The following is a 15,000-nucleotide window of genomic DNA, read 5'->3' as shown; positions in this document are numbered from 1 at the left end:
CGCATTTTATGCACTGATTCCATTTATATTTAGTCTTTTTCCTCCAAAATGTTTGTTTTTAGCAGCAAGAAAAGTGATTTGCTGTCAAGAGCAATGGAATGACATCCGTGAATGTCATTTATAAACGTTACTAGGCAACCAGTAGTGGGAACGCCCACTAGCGACTTCACCGCCAGCCACTGGCGACCTGCGGCGACAAAGTCGCTGGCAGTGTGAACGCAGCTTTAGAGTGCTAGCACACAGATATGGGGACTCAAGTTAGACACTCGGTCCCGAGTCACATTTTAATAGACTTCAGACTCTTTAAGGAGTCTTTTAACCTTAACTATCAATATCTAAAATGAAGAATTAGTGTTTTATTTGTGTGATTTTATTGCATCTGATGCTAGCTAATATTGCACTGTTGCAAACATTGGGCAGTGTAGCTACATAGCTCATAATGATCGCCAATTTATCTCCTCTATTTTTTCAGAGTTTGGGACCTGCTGGTGGAATCTCCAAACTGCAAATGCAGGAACTGAGTTTAGACATTGCACTGAATCTAGACGTGCTTCTGAAACGTCTCAGCGCAATTACGATTGCTCATTAAAACTGCAAATTGCACATCTCCATTAACATGCAATACATCCACAGATAGCGCAAACAATCGCACCTACACCCACTTGCAATTTGTGCAGGCACAAAACCGCGCTTAGAATTAGCGCTCACGAAAATTAGACGAGACACAGCGCACAGTCGTAGCGTGTAGCCCTGTGTTTAGCACAGCCACGATAATAGACCCCTTAATGTTTAAGTCTTGTAGCTACACTTTCAATACAGTATGTATTTTAACAATACTCCCGTGCATTGCCTTGACCCACAGACTTCCACTGAAAGTGCGAACTGAGGGAGGAATCCCAATTATATTCTGTGGTAATTGACAGCATGTCAAATTATAGTGTGTGTTTTTAAACTACTCTCATTTCATTCATTCACGTGAGATCCCTTCATTATCCACCCATCCGTCCATACATCTATGCATCAGTTGAACTGACCGCAGAACATTTGGTCCATTGGCTCCATTCTGATGTCACACAGTGGGCGGAACATCGCAGTAGACAGGTCTCCGCTGTGATTGGCTGCTGCTCCTGGTCACACAGAGAGTCATCAACAGTCTCATCCTGGTTCTGCCCTCCCCTCTTCACACATCTGTCAATAAGAGACAAGGACATGCCAAGGTGCTACTGACAGAGTAGCTATTAAAGGGATAGGTCACCCAAAAATGATCTCATCATGTACGTGCTCTTATACCATCTCAAACTCATATGTGACTTTCTTCAGCAGAACACAAATGAAGATATTTTGAGAGGAGATATGAGGTGTTTATATCCATACACTATATGGCAATGGTTCCAACACCTCCATGCTCCAAAAAGCACATAAATGCAGCATAAACATAGTCCATACAACATCTGTGTCTTTGGCGTGGGTGTGAAAAAGACCAAAATGCAACTCCTTTTTCTACTTTACATTTTCTAGTGAAGCTCGATTACATTTCCCTGCATTTGAAGCATGCGCAGAGCACTGTACATGCTTCTGAAGACATGGATCAAACCACAGGAGTCATATGGATTTCCTTTATGATGCATTTATGTGCTTTTTTGGAGCTTGAATATGTTGGACCCCATTGACTTTCATTGTGTGGGTATAAACACCTCATATCTCCCTCAAAACATCTTCCATTTGTGTTCCGCAGAAGAACGAAAGTCATACGAGTTTGAGACGACATAAAGAGCGAGTTAATGAACAGAGAATGATCATTTCTTGGTGAACTATTCCTTTATATTCGAGTCTGTTCCTTACACAAAGCTATCGCATGGATTTTGAAGAGTGCAAATATAGCTCAAACTTCTATTGAGCTTTTATGGTGTTTTTAGTCTATTTTAGTGCCTGACAGTCACGATCTGTCAAGAACTGTCACTATATGGAAAAGAACTGCATGAAGATTCTTCAAAAAAGTTTTTCCTGGAAAAAAATAACAGCATGCTGTTTGGAACAGTTATGACATCACCCCTGGCATCACCTCCCCTGACCCCCCCTTGAGTCTGGAGGGCAAGTTATGACCTCACTTATCTATAAGAAGTAAAATGATGACTCTATTAATCAGTTTGGCGCTCTTATGACCTCTTCTGTTTTGAACACTGACTTATGAGACATAATTATCATTGCAGCACACAGGTAAAATACAACATATTCACCTGCTGTTCTGTGCCAGAGCAGTCTCAGTGCTCAATCAGGGAACAACAACAACTTCTTAATTAAACAATGGATTATTAATGATGAGAGATAATGAGCTCATTAAAGGATGAGCTCACCGGATATTTCGGGTCCGGAAGCCCTCTCCGCAGGCAGGCTGGGAGGGTGTAGTGTTAGTTGTAGTAGTGTTAGTGTTTGGAGGGTTAATGAAGCATACGGACCAGGACTCCAGCTCCCACACATACTGACTGCAGTCTGAGTAACAGGGCAGCACCTCCGACACCTGACCACACACAGTGTCTGTAGTTACATGTACATATACTCAAGAGTGTGTGTGTGTGTGTGTGTGTGTGTGTGTGTGTGTGTGTAAATAGATAACATGCCAACATGTATCTGTTCATGCACACACACACACACACACACACACACACACACACACACACACACACACACACACATATATATACAAGGACAAAATAAAGTTAGAGACTTTTAACTATAATTTTTAAATGTTAAGACAGAGAAAAATACACATACACAAAAAAAAGCAAATCTACCATACACAAACAATTTCACGGGTACTCACCTGAGCCTTTGTAGGTATTCATTTCAGCAGAGAGAGAGAGAGAGAGAGAGAGAGAGAGAGAGAGAGAGAGAGAGAGTGTAAAGGAAAGAAAAATGAAAAGTAAAGAACAGGAAAAGAGAAAAAATTTAAAAAAGAAAAGGGAGTAAAGAAAAGAGAAGGAAAGGAAGTAAAAAAGAAGGTAGGAAAGAAAGAAAAGGGAAATTAAGGAAAAGAAATTCAAGGAAAGAAAAGAGGAAAAGGGAAATTAAGGAAAGGAAACAAAGGCAAAGGAAGAAAAGGAAGGTAAAGAAAAGAATGGAAAAGAAGGAAAAGGAAAAGGAAGGGAAAGAAAAGAATGGAAAAGAAGGAAAAGGAAAAGGAAGGGAAAGAAAAGAATGGAAAAGAAGGAAAAGGGAAATTAAGGAAAGGAAAAGGAAGGGAAAGAAAAGAACGGAAAAGAAGGAAAAGGGAAAGGAAAGGAAAAGGAAGGGAAAGAAAATAATGGAAAAGAAGGAAAAGGGAAATTAAGGAAAGGAAAGAAAAGGAAGGGAAAGAAAAGAAAAGAATGGAAAAGAAGGAAAAGGGAAAGGAAAGGAAAAGGAAGGGAAAGAAAAGAATGGAAAAGAAGGAAAAGGGAAATTAAGGAAAGGAAAAGGAAGGGAAAGAAAAGAATGGAAAAGAAGGAAAAGGGAAAGGAAAGGAAAAGGAAGGGAAAGAAAAGAAAAGAACAGAAAAGAAGGAAAAGGGAAATTAAGGAAAGGAAAAGGAAGGGAAAGAAAAGAATGGAAAAGAAGGAAAAGGGAAATTAAGGAAAGGAAAAGGATGGGAAAGAAAAGAATGGAAAAGAAGGAAAAGGGAAATTAAGGAAAGGAAAGGAAAAGGAAGGGAAAGAAAAGAAAAGAACGGAAAAGAAGGAAAAGGGAAAGGAAAAGGAAGGGAAAGAAAAGAATGGAAGGGAAGGGAAAGATAAAGAAAACAAATGCAAGACAAAGAAAAGAAAGGTAAAGGAAGAAAATTGAAAGGAAGTTAAGGAAAGGAAAGTGAATGAAAAAGGAAAATGTTTTTCATTAGTGTCTATTGGAACACGTTTGCCCGTATGCTAGCCACATAACAGTTCATTTACACGAGTGAAACTTCAGATTCATGAAACCTTAATGTGAATAAAGTCTTACAAAGAGGGTGGGACAGGAAGTTCTGTCTGTAATACAGTATTTACCCACACTGCCCTGTCCTCTGTGACTCCCACACACAGATACTAATGAATACACAAAGGCAAGGACACAAACATGTACACGTGTGTGTTTAGGCATGTGTCATTTCACAGCAGGTAATTTAAGGCCGTTTAAATCTGTTATTATTAGTGCTCGACCGGCAGCTGCAAGTCTCTGGATATTTTCAATTCTCAAAACAATTCCGGCTTTATTTTTCCAATTAGTTTCAATCTTAAAAGATCAATAACAAAACAAACTCATGTGACAGGATAAAAGTGACCTTTTATGTGAAAAATCATTCTCACCTGATTTTTGTAATTGAGTTTCGGGCAGGGTCGTCCTCCGTTGAAAGGTTTTTCTCGTAGCCACTGAGAACGAACTTTATACCCCCACCACAGGAGGCGCTGCAGGCCGACCAATTGGACCACTCACTCAGCCGACAGTCTATCGAACAGGACACGAGACAGACTTCCTCTTCATAACCTGTAACATCAAAGACGTGTTCCTTTATGATGCAACATACTGTCAACAACATATTGACTATCATTACATTAACGTATTGCGTTCATATTTTAGAAAGGCTGCATTACCCCAACAGTAGCCTTAACAATGCATATTTGATCTATTTGACTATTGGTTAACATTAACCCGTAACCAGCAGTCTACAGTGAGTGACATCACCTAAAAGAAAGTTATATTTAAAGGTGCAGCAACTTATTACAATCTGATGAAAGATAACAAAGATGTGCACCATTTACTTTCAGGTTAGACAGTGTCTGTGCATTCTGTCAATAATCATAATGTTGATTTATTTTTTTCCTAAAAAGAGCATCACCAGGGTTGTTACAATGCGTTGGCTCCACTAATCGTCCCTGATGATCCAGACAGGCCAGGGCTCTGTAGCGCTTCCCGTGCCCACACTCGCTCCTCCTCCTATGGATTCGCCAGCCCTCTGTTGCCAGCCCATGGCTGTAAACTCCTTGAACGAGAGGATGCTCAGGCTGGTTGTTTGCTGGTGGGAGCAGACAAGGGGACCAGACACCCTGAGGCTGTGAGTAAAACTCTGCACAAGGACAGGCCTCTTTCTCCAGGAGAGAAAAAAACTGTACCTGTTGACAACGCCAGCGTTTCTTACTGCGGCCTGAGAGTTTAGGTAGAAAGACAAAAGATGTGATCGTTATTTGCTTTTATACAGAGAGGCAAATTCGCTAAACAATTGCAACACTTTTGCGCGACCACTTGCAATGCAAGTCATTGTAGTTCTTTTCAGTGAAAATGTATATTCGGCTAATGAATGCTATTAATAATGTCCCCAAAGCGTAATACGGAATATTTCTACCATCAGAGCAATTCAAGCTTGAAGTAGCACCTGTTTGCAGCAGGGGGCAGTAAGCGAAACTCCAGCCGTACGGACAACAAACCACTTGACACCAGCGACAGCACAAGATGAGAAGCAGGGCTGGACTGGGAAGAGAAATCGACCCGGGATTTTACATGGCAACTTGCCCAAGGCGGGGGGGGGTTTGGGGGATCAATATGTTGTTGAGCGGTGTGGGTATTCGCTGTACTTTTCTGCATATCGCGGCGCCGTTCTGAGGTCCGTTCTGCAGAATGCGGCAGCTCATTTTAGCTCATCGCGGCCCATTCGGCACATTTCACGGCCGTCCCACCGACCCGCTCGGTTATCCCGATGGCCAGTCCGCCCCTGATCAGCCCAAAATTGCATCGGCCCACCGGTAAAATGCCCGGTATGCCAGATTACCAGTCCAGCCCTGATGAGAACAACGTGTTTTTGGAATCAGACACAGCTGGACGGAGCACAACTCCGAAGACAGGGATCGCAAGATTTGTTTTCTTAAGTTTCAAACTGTTTAACTTGACACAGCGACCTAAAAGCGCTGCGTTTACGATGTGACACAACCAAAGCTGTCCGTCTGAAGCATGTGTGGATTTACAATAAATGTATGTCAGACAGATTGATGAATTCAATTGCAATTTGGTCTGGTACAATTGTGGATATGTAACACAATATTGTTTAAAAGAGATACTGTAGCAGTAAACATGTAATATTAACAGTAAAATAATGTACATATGCAACAGTAAAACAAACATACATTGAAAGAAATTCATCATGTGGTCAACAAAATGACAGCAATGAATGAAAGTATGAAAGGATGTTACCTATCAGTGATCGTGTACGAGTGCGCCAGCTTCCACAGCCCTGGCACTGGGTGAATCTGCTCCAGGAAGTGAAAGTACATTCATTTCTACATGCCACCCGACACTCTCTCACCTGGATGGGCATCACACCTGCCCACTTCACACAGTCTGCCATACCTGCTGGAGAATCATCCACACCAACACACGTCACCTCTGCAGACGGGAGCGAGACATGGACAGAAGGAGATGGTGAGAAAGAAAGAGAGAAACAGATGAGAGTGGCCTGAAAACCAATCAATATTTGTGTGCAATTTTTGTTTCGACAAAGTAACAATGATTAAAAGTCAAAAGCAGCATGATTAGGTGATTTAAGCCACCCTTAAAAATGTAGGAATGTCTTTGCATATGTCAAGCCAAGTGCAGTTTACTTTAAAGAAGGATAGCACTTTCTGGGACAGACCTCAATTATAAAACAAGAACATTGTTTATAAAACCATCCATCCATTTTCAACCGCTTATCCAAAGTCGGGTCGCGGGGGCAGCCGCTCCAGCAGGGGGCCCCAAACTTCCCTATCCCGAGCCACATTAACCAACTCTGACTGGGGGACCCCGAGGCATTCCCAGGCCAGTGTGGAGATGTAATCTCTCCAACTAATCCTGGGTCTTCCCGGAGGCCTCCTCCCAGCTGGACGTGCCTGAAACACCTCCCTAGGGAGGCGCCCAGGGGGCATCCTTACCAGATGCCCAAACCAACTCAACTGACTCCTTTCAACGCAAAGGAGCAGCGGCTCTACTCCAAGCTCCTCACGGATGACTGAGCTCCTCACCCTATCTCTAAGGGAGAAGCCCGCCACCCTTCTGAGGAAGCCCATTTCGGCCGCTTGTACTCGTGACCTAGTTCTTTCGGTCAAGACCCAACCTTCATGAACATAGGTGAGGATAGGAACGAAAATTAACCGGTAGATCGAGAGCTTTGCCTTCTGGCTCAGCTCTCTTTTCGTGACAACGGTGCGATAGAGCGAGTGCAATACCGCCCCCGCTGCCCCGATTCTCCGGCCAACCTCCCGCTCCATTGACCCTCACTCATGAACAAGACCCCGAGGTACTTGACCACCTTCACTTGGGGCAATACCTCCTTCCCTACCTGCAGTACGCACTCCATATAATCCTTATATATTAATATAATTGGGCCAACTGACAGCTGTACCAATGATGTTGAGACATATAGCCTGCTAGTAACTGGCCATTTTTTTACTTTGCTGTATGTCAAAACAAGCACTTCTGTCACTATGGTTCATTATATGATTTAGTGAACATAAACATACTGTCCTTAATTCAAAACAATTTGGTTATGAAGTTCGCCACTGTGACATAATGGTTTACATTGACTGGTGGGTTCCAAGGCAACAATTTACAGTACATCAGTAACGTTCTCTGTTTGAAAGTTGACTATATTACAGTTTCTAAATTAAATAGTTCACTAAACCTTTAAAGGTGCAATATGGAATATATAAATACACTCACCTAAAGGATTATTAGGAACACATACTAATACTGTGTTTGACCCCCTTTCGCCTTCAGAACTGCCTTAATTCTACGTGGCATTGATTCAACAAGGTGCTGAAAGCATTCTTTAGAAATGTTGGCCCATATTGATAGGATAGCATCTTGCAGTTGATGGAGATTTGTGGGATGCACATCCAAGGCACGAAGCTCCCGTTCCACCACATCCCAAAGATGCTCTATTGGGTTGAGATCTGGTGACTGTGGGGGCCATTTTAGTACAGTGAACTCATTGTCATGTTCAAGAAACCAATTTGAAATGATTCGAGCTTTGTGACATGGTGCATTATCCTGCTGGAAGTAGCCATCAGAGGATGGGTACATGGTGGCCATAAAGGGATGGACATGGTCAGAAACAATGCTCAGGTAGGCCGTGGCATTTAAACGATGCCCAATTGGCACTAAGGGGCCTAAAGTGTGCCAAGAAAACATCCCCACACCATTACACCACCACCACCAGCCTGCACAGTGGTAACAAGGCATGATGGATCCATGTTCTCATTCTGTTTACGCCAAATTCTGACTCTACCATCTGAATGTCTCAACAGAAATCGAGACTCATCAGACCAGGCAACATTTTTCCAGTCTTCAACTGTCAATTTTGGTGAGCTCTTGCAAATTGTAGCCTCTTTTTCCTATTTGTAGTGGAGATGAGTGGTACCCGGTGGGGTCTTCTGCTGTTGTAGCCCATCCGCCTCAAGGTTGTGCGTGTTGTGGCTTCACAAATGCTTTGCTGCATACCTCGGTTGTAACGAGTGGTTATTTCAGGCAAAGTTGCTCTTCTATCAGCTTGAATCAGTCGGCCCATTCTCCTCTGACCTCTAGCATCAACAAGGCATTTTCAGCCCACAGGACTGCCGCATACTGGATGTTTTTCCTTTTCACACCATTCTTTGTAAACCCTAGAAATGGTTGTGTGTGAAAATCCCAGTAACTGAGCAGATTGTGAAATACTCAGACCGGCCCGTCTGGCACCAACAACCATGCCACGCTCAAAATTGCTTAAATCACCTTTCTTTCCCATTCTGACATTCAGTTTGGAGTTCAGGAGATTGTCTTGACCAGGACCACACCCCTAAATGCATTAAAGCAACTGCCATGTGATTGGTTGATTAGATAATTGCATTAATGAGAAATTGAACAGGTGTTCCTAATAATCCTTTAGGTGAGTGTATATATACGCTGTAAAAAAGCATAAAATGATCATAATATGTTAGAGATTTAGGAAACATGCTAAGTTGAAATACTGTCTTCCTTGAAAACATTGCTACAGCCAGTATATTCTACGTTGAAATGCCCATTTCAGGCCGGAATTTCTGATTGTGTTTTGGCCTGTGTGATCCCGCCCACTGCCCATTTCCACGGGTTGCCAGATTTGAATCAAGTTAGCGGGCATCTAGCTAACATTTACAGAGTTATAAAACATCAACATGAGCTGGTTTATAAGTTGCAAACAATAAAAACATTGCAAACTTACACATTTAGCTGATCAACTTACAGTGTCAGTTTGCTCGTTCCTGTTGCGTGTCCTCAACCTGGCAACCCGCGTGAGCTTTGAGTCTGGGGAGGAGGGGGCGGGGGAGATAACTCTCTCCAATATTTTGAATTCGGACTGTGGTACACATTTTAAACGCTTGATGTTCAATGTTTTCAAATGGAAGTTGGATTTATTTTATAGTGTATAAGTCCCCAATCCCCCCCCCCCACACACAGTTTGCAGACCTTAACAAATAAAACTAATAGCATAGAGAGATTCTACTCAGTCACTTACCTCTCGTCTCTAAGCCAATTCCACATGCCTCTGAGGGCCCGCCCACTGCCGGCCTGACCCAATCAGGCACCAGAACACACTGATGCCAACGGTACGTCTGCCATCTGCCAGCACACATGAGTGCAGAGTAAACATTAATGTATGTCTGGCTTCTATCCAAGTATATCTCACATTTATTCTGTTGTCACATCTAGTGGTGGTAAACATTACTTAACATACATACGTGTATACATGTGCCCTGATTATATTCACTGTACATTTAAAAGCATTATTGTTCAGGGTATTGTTCACCTGTAAGTTGGGCAGAGAGGAAGCGGGTCACACTCTCTCTCCTCATAAAGCGTGTCTGGGCACTCCTGACCTCCATTGGCAGGTCTCTGGATGATGATCCGGTGTCGGGACTGGACTGGAGCAGTACCATTCACTAGACAAGGGTGATGGACACAGTCAGAAGTTTACATACACTTAACCTTTTAACCTCTCCACAGATTTAATATTGGCAAACTATAGTTTTGGCAGGGCACATCTACTTTGAGCATGACACGAGTCATTTTTCCAACAATTGTTTACAGGCCGATTGCTTCACTTTTAATTGACTATAAATTTAAAGTGAACTGTCCCTTTAAATATGTTAATTAAACATATGAACGCAACTACTGCTGTTTCTTAGTTTTTTTTCCTCATTTTTCAGCCCTAAAACATAAAAATGTATATTAATATTAATACTAAATGGATATTTCACATTCTAGATGTTGATTGGCCAACACAGCCTTTCAGTTGTCCAATTAAAGCTGAAGTGTGTCATTTCTGTGTCATCAAATGGATTAGCTCAAATAATCACTGTTTACAAAACAGATTCCACAAAACAGAGTCCCACCCCAAACTCATGCCATTGGTCAAGTCAGTGTTGCTGTTGGGCTGGATGGGACACTCAAACAAACAGAGCAATGTACTTATAGTGCCACAGGTGAAATCACTTCAAATGGTTTACTTGTAGTATAGAAACGAGTGAACTATATGTTACTAAGGGTGGCACTATCCACCATGATGCAATACAAACCAGCAACCAACAAAATGCCATGGGTCGCTTTATTGTGTCAGGGGTTATCTGTGGATAAGTGGGTTAGAGGTTTGGGTTAGGACATACATATAAATAGGGAAATCTGACTGTAAGTGTACCTGGCAAACAGGAAGATGGGCAGTGGCTCCATTCACTAAACGGTGTAATCACACAGTCAATCTTGCAAGGGACAGGACAAGAGCGGATGGAGTCCGGACGAGAGGACTCGGGACACCTGCAGTTGAGTCAGGACAGAGAGACTGAGCGATAGACACAATACACACACTCAATCTACAGTGAAGGGTTTTGTTTACATACCTTTTTGGTACCACATGTTCATTCCCAGCTCTCCTGCAGGTGATTTGACGCGTCTGTTGTCCGGTACCGCACACAGACTTGTTTCCCATCAGGGCTGTGCTTTTATCGGGCTCACAGGGGGTCCAGGGTGAGGGATGCCAGTAGTAGACGGTGCACGGCTGCGTTCCACAGGGTCTCCATTGTTCCAGCTCAGGGGCCGGAGGACACGGCTTGCCCTCTACAAACAAAACTTCAAAAAGTGTCTTGGGGATAATTTGGCATTAAACTGTCCAAAGCGAAGCCAAGCAAAAGTACTGTACATACATTTATATATAACTCTGCAACTTAAATTTCTGCTGTACATTTAAAGACAGCAGCTAGCAACACAATACCAAAATCCAACTCATTTCAGTTCCAGCGCACTGTTTGGCTGCTTTCAAATGCTCACACGTTTATTTGAGTGCATGCTCTATGCTACTCCTCTTACACTGAAATACTGCTGATTGTCGCATCAGTGCCGGTGCTCAACTGAGAAGCGATCAGATGACGTTCAGATGCACTTGTCTGATTGAGAAACACTTGAAGGAATAGGCTAAAGGAGTGTATTAAATAACAAATTACCTACGTTCTAAGAAGTGCTAAAACGTTATGATAACACATGCTATTATTGCCTAGCAAAGTGATTAAACATGCTGAAAACGTGCTAGCATCATGATAACACAAGCTATCATCACCTAGCGAAGTAATAAAACATGCTAAAAATGTGCTAGCTTCATGCTAACACATGATAGCATCGCCTAGCGAAGTTTGAAAACATGCTAAAAATGTGCTGGGATCATGTTAGCGATGACTAGCGAAGTGCTAAAACATGCTAAAAACGTGCTAGCATCATGCTAAAACATGCTATCATCACTTAGCGAAGTGATAAAACATGATGAAAACGTGATAGCATCATGATAACACATTCTATCTTCACCTAGCGAAGTAATAAAACATGCTAAAAATGTGTTAGTTTCATGTTAACACATGATAGCATCGCCTAGTGAAGTTTGAAAACATGTTAAAAATGTGCTAGGATCATGTTAGCGATGACTAGCGAAGTGCTAAAACATGCTAAAAACGTGCTAGCATCATGCTAAAACATGCTATCATCACCTAGCGAAGTGATAAAACATGCTAAAAATGTGCTAGCTTCATGCTAACACATGATAGCATCGCCTAGCAAAGTTTTAAAATATGCTACAAACGTGCTAGCATCATGATAGCAATGACTAGCAAAGTGATTAAACATGCTGAAAACGTGCTAGCAACATGATAACACATGCTAGCATCACCTAACGAAGTATTACAACATGCTAAAAACTTGCTATCATCATGCTAACACATGTTAGCAATGCCTAGTGAAGTTATAAAATATGCTAAAAACATGCTAGCATCATGCTAAAACATATTATCATCACCTAGTAAAGTGATAAAACATGTTAAAAATGTGCTAGCTTCATGCTAACATATGATAACATCGCCTAACGATGTTTTGGTGTTGTGACAACAGTTCAAGTAATGTTAGACCTGTCATGTCCATTGCAATTAAACACATTTTTCAATATATTAATTTCGTAAAAATGTGAACAAATAAATAAAATAAATAAAAATAAATAAATAAAATAATTCAATTGACAAAAATTATCTTTCATCTATGTTATCTGCTCGGCATCGTTTTTCAATCCAAACAATCAATGATGCATCTCTCTTTTTAATTTATTATTATAATCCGAATGGCGGCATTTTACATAACCACGTTACAAAGGAAATGCGAACATTTCTACCAGATAACACATAACATACAACTACATAAAACATTTAATTCTAATCATGTATTGCACAGATGAGGTAAAGCCATTCGAGTCCTCTCTCGTTAACATACGCTAATTTTTTTTAAAGAGACAGTACCCGTTTTAGCACGTGTTCAACAAATCAATGTAAACACTTGTAAATTGGACAAATTATGCAATTTAACAATATATATCCAACAATAATCATACATGTAATATAAAATTTTATTTATTGATTCAATAAATTTATGTGTTCATTTTTAAAAATAGAAAATGTGAACAAAATGACGAAAAAGTTCTAAAATTTAATTTGTAATAATTTATATTTTCCTAATGAACCTAGTTAAATGGTCCACTGAATAATTAACAACATTAGCTGGGAGATCATTTCTTATATATGTAAGAAAAAGGGACATTATAACCAAAATTAACTCATTTGCAGTGCCACCGCTGGCCTAATTGATGCCATACGCAGAGTTCCAGGTATACGGGGGGTGGTTACGAGATTGCGTGATATGAGCGTGAAGCGATCATTTGTGTTCTGCAACTGCTTTCGGGTCCTTAAATAACGTATAACATGCGAGTAAGGGCAGTGGTGGACTTTCTGGTGCCATCCTAGGGTAAGATGGTGCCCCCCTAGGGAGTTGATGCCCTATGCAGACGGCACTGCCAGCCTTAATGACGGAAGACGTGGCACTATGTCTATAGAAATTCTGTTTGTATACATCGCAGCTTGCGGGCTTTAAATGCGTTTCAAATGCCTCGAAGCGTCATAAAAGCAAATGTGAGATAGCTGAAGCGACCAGATCATTCTGTGGTGCTTCTATGACACTTTTGGGTCACATGGGCATGCATCCAGTGCTGGTGTCAAACCCGGGTCCGACACTCCATCAGTTCACATATTTATGGCTATATAAGCTTGTTATCGTATCTGATTATGTAATGCGTGCATTAAAATGCATCCTCTTTGAAATCACGTGTTGATGTGTTTCGATGCCATAACATACTTGTAGCATTGTATGAGGAACAGAGTGAAAAATAAGCATTTATGAAGTTGGTATCAAAGTTTTACTCTGAGTGAACTCACGGGCCGCAGGAAGAGCCAGAACTGTCCGAGAGCGGCTCTGGTGTCCCGCCGAGTGTTTACTGGAGCAGGACTGAGAGCAGGGCGACCAGGAGCCCCAGTCTGCCAGCACACAGTCCCCGGGGCAGGGCCTCTCACACGGCCGCAGGGCTGGAGGAGGGTCTCCTGGGCATCGTTCACCTGTAAGGCAGACCAGAATAGATTTTGAACGAATGCAAAGAAATCAGATATTATCCTAGTCGCTTTCCTTCTTGAACGCCGTCACTTTGTTCCCCAGTAAATGAGCAGATTCAATTAACATCTCAATCCAATACAACGCAAGGAATCTTTTCAATTAAAATTCAATTACATTTAATTCACCACCAAGGAACGAAATGAAAACATTGAAATAAACATCAGGGCTTGTTCTCCGTTTCCTCTTATCTTACGCTACAACGCTGTGAAACACTAACAATCACGCACAACAATGCGTTTTCTCTAATTAAACTAGAAAATATGCAAATAAGAAGTCTAATAGCATTCTGATTGCTTTACTCTCTCCTCAAAGACCATGATTGAGCAACATTAAAGCATTTCTTAAATTAACTGACGGCTTGAAAATAATCATCTGCTAACGAACTGAGGAAACACACCACTGGTAAATCTCACCCAGTTCCTAAACGCTTGTTTGATGTGTAAAAACACACTGAAGTCATTCCTATGTGGGCACACCATTGTTAATTCATTTTTTATTATTTATTTTTTCAACTTAGGTCCACTTATCAAGTTCCGTTTATTTGTGTGTGCAAAATCGTATTTTTTTAGTTTTGCTTTTAATCCTCTCTCTGGCTCTAACAATGAAACGGTCTGTTATTTGCTGCTGTGTCTTTAACGAACACCCCCCGGTGGACCTTAAACTTTCCATCTTTATTTGTTTGGTCATTTTTGAACTAAATCAATTTAGTTTCTTCATTAAAACTGGTTTCGTTTATCTGACGGGTACGAGACAAAGTGACTTTACCTCTATTTGATATCTGAACACACAAAGAAAGAAAAAAAAAAGGCACAAATAACAGCCATAAGAAATTAATGTGAAACACTATAAATTTGAGTTTTTTTTATTTTGTAATATTTATTATATAAAATCTAAACAGCCTTAATGCAGAAAAATCACACACAAACTTTAAGAGTGCAAAACACAAACACTCACACACACTCGCAACACACACAGACATACAACACA

The 15,000-nt window shown here is 41.2% G+C and overlaps 1 protein-coding gene and 1 pseudogene across 12 annotated transcripts in view; one reads left to right on the top strand and one right to left on the bottom strand.

Annotated features, from left to right (window-relative positions):
- LOC127632340 (neurexophilin-2-like) overlaps positions 1-15,000 on the top strand; it is a 248,107-nt gene that overhangs the window by 81,901 nt on the left and 151,206 nt on the right. The window lies entirely within an intron of this gene.
- The window catches only part of LOC127632324 (thrombospondin type-1 domain-containing protein 7B-like), a 69,794-nt pseudogene that overhangs the window by 11,294 nt on the left and 43,500 nt on the right, over positions 1-15,000 (bottom strand).

The sequence above is a fragment of the Xyrauchen texanus genome, chromosome 39 (genome assembly GCF_025860055.1).
Source record: "Xyrauchen texanus isolate HMW12.3.18 chromosome 39, RBS_HiC_50CHRs, whole genome shotgun sequence".
Lineage (NCBI taxonomy): Eukaryota > Metazoa > Chordata > Actinopteri > Cypriniformes > Catostomidae > Xyrauchen > Xyrauchen texanus.
Note: the sequence above shows the minus strand (reverse complement) of the source record. Positions and strands in the feature narration are given on the sequence as shown.